Below are 5,365 nucleotides of genomic sequence, written 5' to 3' on the forward strand. Positions count from 1 at the left end.
TGGTGTTTTGTGGTTTGTGTATATGCTTTCTTTGTCCATCACCAAAGACTACTGGACCACTTACCTATGGTATCCCTAGTGGTAAAATGGCCTTTCTTCAGCAATTGTGTAGAGATCACTGTTTTCTTCAGACTTTGTTTCTAGGCTTGACTACTTAAAGCCTCAAAACTTTAGTGGATGAGAGGAATTTCTCTCTTTTTATAGAATTAATTTTTGATGTTGTAGACTTGACTTGACTCTTAAAGATGCCTTTTCATGTTTTACTGGGGTCCTCACCAAGGCCACAGCTTTGAACTTTCTTGGTTCCCATCAGCAGTGTGTTGAAGCGCCCTTACCCTGTTCATCTCTGCCAAGGTAGGATTTACACACTGCTGGATATATTAGAGCTCACTGGTGTTTTAGCTCCTCAAGGGAGGTATCTTCAGAGATGAGCACCACAGGTGTTGAGTGGCCTCACTTCCCACACCTGGACCATGTTGATGAATTGACTATTCCCATAGGCAACAGGAATACTAGTTAGTGAAATGGGTTGCTCCACAGGGACATAAAAAACATATCAGGTCATATAGTTTGTTCTAATTCATCCAAGTTTCATGTCATGGGAATAAATACCTGTTTTTAGTTAGTTGTTTGTTAATTCAAGAAACTACCTTTTAAAAAAATAATAAAATAAACTTTCCAAAGATTGAAAAGATCCCAAACTTAGACAATTTAAAGTGCATTATATAAACTAAAGAGGCCTGATGGTACAGTGTGAAGGGTGCTGGGCTCGGATCCAGGGAGACATGGATTTCATTATAGCTTTTCACACTGATTAGCTGTTTGACTCTGGACATGTCTCTTCACCATTGGAGACTGATGCAAATTCCCTAGTATTTACCTAAGTCAGAGAGTTTGAAACTGTAATCTAGTTTGGGGGAGTGGAGGGCAGAGCCTCATACTGGGAGTTTCCCACACTGATGACATAACAGACATTTGCGTGTGTGCGCGTGCGTGTGTGTGTGTGTGTGTGTGTGTGTGTGTGTGTGTGTGTGTAGAATAAACGGGTCTCACAAAGTGAATAGCCTGTTTCAAAGCAATCACCTGGAAGTTATCCACTGAATTGGGGGTTTTTTAGATCGTAGGATAAAGTTTTTAAATTGTATTAGAATTAAAACTTCAAGTTACAGTTTTCCTTAGGTCAGAGCCTGCCTTTTTGATAAAGCTTCATGAAAACTATTAGACTTGAGACAGTACATGATGACTCTCCTTCGAGAAAAGGAAACTTTTATTAAATACTGGCATATCCAATGACGTGTTTCTTTTTAAAATTTCAAATATAATAAAATGTTTTGATCTTTCAAGTAGTGTTTTTAATACATGGCTTAACATATGCAAAAAACAACTTAGTTTCATTCCTCACAACTCAGGAACATTTGTATGGAGAAGTGTCATCAACAACCAACTGGATCACCCTTTAAGATAAGGCTACAACATAGCCCACATGTCACAAAGGAAGTGGGTGTCTTTTACTTTATACCTCATACAGATTTGTTCTTTACTCTTGACTGATAACGAGCAAAATATGAAGTATGGTACTCAAGCTGCTTTGAAAAAGATAGCTGCCCACTTAAACACTAAAAATTATGCACTATGTTGGGTAATTAGCATTTCAAAGGAGGCCTTTGGCAAAATTCTGTAAGCATTCTGATATGAATGCACCTCTGATGTGATCCAGGCTCAAATCCCAATCTCTTCATATAATCAATCGCCACCTTCTTTGCTTAGGCTTTTACCCAAACCTTGTGCTTTGTGACAGTGCTGTTCAGTCATGGCCCACTCTTAGTGACCCCGTTTGGGCTTTTCTTGGCAAACAAACTGGAGTGGTCTGCCATTTCCTCCATCTCGTTTTATAGATGAGGAAATAAGGTTAAGTGATTTGAATCGTGCAGCTAGCAATTGTCTGAGGCAGATTTGAACTCGGGAAGAGGAGTCTTCCTGTCTCGAGGCCTGGCACTCTGTCCACTACACCACGTAGTGCCTCCTGTTGTTGACAACAACATAACTACAAATCTTTTAACACATGGAGCGTTTTGCCCAGGAATTACCAGTCCTTGAAGGTGGGACGAAGCTTTCCTGTCTTTTCTGAGATGATGAAACCTAAGGGATTACCAGAGGGTCTCAGGTCTCCACAGAAGAAGGAAATGCTGCCTGAAATAGAAACCCAGCACATTCCCAGATGGAAGAGGGTGATTATGAAGGAAAGGGTTATAATTGTATACAGATTGTTTCATTTGTTAATGTTTTGATTTGTTTTCTTTCCCAAATGAGATCAAATACCAAATTAGAAAATATTTGCAAAGCATTTAGTACAGTGCCTGGCATATAGTAGGCATTTAATATAAATTCTTGTCTCCTTTCTTCCCATGACAGAGTTTCCCCTAGACTGGGAACTCTGAGGGAAGGAGCCTGGGCTATGATAGATGATTCTTATTCTGGTATGGGTTTAGCCAGGTGGCTTCCAAGATTCCTTCCAATTCAGACAATATGGTTTGAGACTTAACAGGATCTCTGAACATCCCTTGTGTGTTCTCATAGCCAAAGGACTTAGTATGTGGAGGGGCACTGATTACAAAGATACCTCTAACCAGCTTCCAAACAGTGGTGGCTTGCCTTGTCTGAAGCCCCTACAAATTTGCCTGGGCCCTAAATTGGCTTACAACTTGAGTGATTGTGATGCAAGCTTATGGGGCTTAATGCAGAAAAATCTGAACTATGATATAGGACTGTGCCCATGATTTCGTTTGTGTAAGGAGCGTCAGTTGAGGAATTCCTCTACCAGGGCAGGTTGGAACTTTCATGCAACTTAGTTTTAGAATTACCTAGAACACTGAGAGGTTGAATAAGTAATTTCAAGGTTACACAACGAATAAGTGTCTGCAACTGGATTTGAACTCAGGTCTTCCAAACCCCAAACCTAGTGCTCCATCTCTCTGTGCTTTAAAGAAGGCCCTTAACTTCGGCTCCACCACTAACTGGTTGGCATCTCTGAAAATTTATTATGAATTTCTGCATATTTGCAAAGCTGAGCTAAGTTACCCTGATGCTTCCAACTCCTGACACCTATTTCTGAATATTCTGACTGGATTCCTCTTGCCTGTAATCATTCAGATGAATCTTTGGTTTCTCCCACAAAATGTGGAGTACATACATTTAAATTCCCACTGCAGAAACCCTACCACCTCACCCCAAACCGAGTACCACAATGCACATTTATTCTCTCTACCAAGCTTCAGCAAACACACGTTTCATCTTGTTCCCTGTCAGCTCTGGGCTGGGCAAACAAAGCTCTTCTGGAAGAACAACAATCAATTTCTAATAACTTGCCTGTTAAACATCTTTGCAAATAAACAACCTGGCCTACAGTCACTTAGGGTGAATTCTTCTAAAGGAAAAAATAATGAAATTATAATGAGTCCTCTAGGAGTCTTGAGGCAAACTTTGAGTATATTTATCCCTCTCTTTCTTTTCTCTACAAGTTTCCCTAAAGCGATTATTATTTTTCATGTTGTTATTGTAGAAGCACAGGACCTCAGAGTCAGAAGGGGTTTCAAAAGTTGTTATTAAAAATTAATCAAATTAACAAATTAAGCAGCTTAGGTGGCAGGGTCAACAAGAGCACTGGGTTTGAGTCAGGTAGACCTGGTTCAAATCCTGCCTCAGACAGGTGTGACACTGGGCAAGTCACAACTTTCCAGAACCTTGGTTTTCTCATCTGTAAAATGGGCCAAAGTGATTGTGAGGCTTTGCAACTTTTGAAGTTGTTTAAATGCTAACAGTTATTACAAAAACAAAAGATCAATAAAATCTTTAAAATGATAAAAATACATTGAAGAAAACAGTAGAAAGGCTTAAAAAAAAAAAAAGGAAATTCCTGAAAGTTGTTGTAATGTCCCACACTATGCATACTGGGCATAGTGGCTTCTCTTGCCTTTCCAGATGATTCAGTGAGTGCTTCAGTTAACCCCTCTAATAATAATAATATTTTATATAATAATAACTTATGTAGTATTTTAAGATTTGCAAACCATTTTACAACTCTCATTTGATCCTCACAACAATGGTGGAAGATACTTTTCTTATTCCCACTTTGCAGATGAGAAAACTGAGGCAAAAAGGGATTATATAATTTATTCAGGCTCACACATCTCATCATTGTAGTTGGATATGAATACAGGTCTTTCTGCCTTCAAATCCTGCAGCCCTTCCTTGGGTGTTTGACAACCATACCACTCTGAATCAATGTCCCTTTTTTGAATTTTCATACCTGTCCTGCAGGTCCTCTGACAGAATAGTGAGGGTCAATTTCTTCTTTCTGGATTTCCCTTCTGACCCATAGCTGAGCAGGAATTTCCCATATAAGGCAGCCCTTGCCTTACAGTCTACCTAGGGAAGACTGGCATGCTTGAAACTATACAAGGCAGTATTATTTGTGATCCTTTTTCCTTGGTCACATTCTTCTGACTAGGAATCTAAGAGTTGGGTTTCGGGGCAGCTAGGTGGCGCAGTGGATAAAGCACCGGCCCTGGATTCAGGAGTACCTGAGTTCAAAATCCGGCCTCAGACACTTGACACTTAACTAGCTGTGTGACCCTGGGCAAGTCACTTAACCCCCATTGTCCCGCAAAAAAAAAAAAAAAAAAAAAAAAGAGTTGGGTTTCCTGTGTTTCCCAAACTGTTTCACATGATGCAACTTTTACCCCCCTGCAAGAAAAAAATTCAATTAGATCATAGTTTTAGAATTGGGATGGACCTTAGAGGTCTAATCCAACTCCCTTCATTTTATAGATGAAAGAAACAGTCTTAGAGAAATGAAATGATTTGCTGAAGGTCATACAGGTGGAAAGTATCAGAGCTAGGCTTGTACCTGAGTGCTCTGATTTCAAATCCAATGATCTTTCCACGGCATTACCCTCTAAAATATTAAACATAAAATTTATGTCCAGGGTGCGCCAAAAGTCTTAGTGCAATTTAAAGCTTCAATAACTGAAGCTGCACCAAGACTTTTAGGATACCCTGGATATCAAAAACTTTATTATATGCAGTAATTTGGGGCTATGAAAATACTTCATTTCTTCAGTTTGGCCCAATATTTGCACAGGGTGAGGATACCTGAGTTTTCTGCCCTGCTCATAGTAGGAATTCCATTCCATTCCTTCCTTCCTTCCTTCCTTCTCTTTCCCTTTTCTTCTCTTCCCTTTCTCCTTCTCTTCCCTTTCCTTTCCTCCTTTTTCTTTCTTTCCTTCTTTCTTCCTTTCTTCCTTCCTTTACCTTCTCTTTCCTTTCTCCTTCCCTTTCCCTTCCTCTTCCTTCCTTCCTTTCTTCC

The sequence above is a fragment of the Dromiciops gliroides genome, chromosome 4 (genome assembly GCF_019393635.1).
Source record: "Dromiciops gliroides isolate mDroGli1 chromosome 4, mDroGli1.pri, whole genome shotgun sequence".
Lineage (NCBI taxonomy): Eukaryota > Metazoa > Chordata > Mammalia > Microbiotheria > Microbiotheriidae > Dromiciops > Dromiciops gliroides.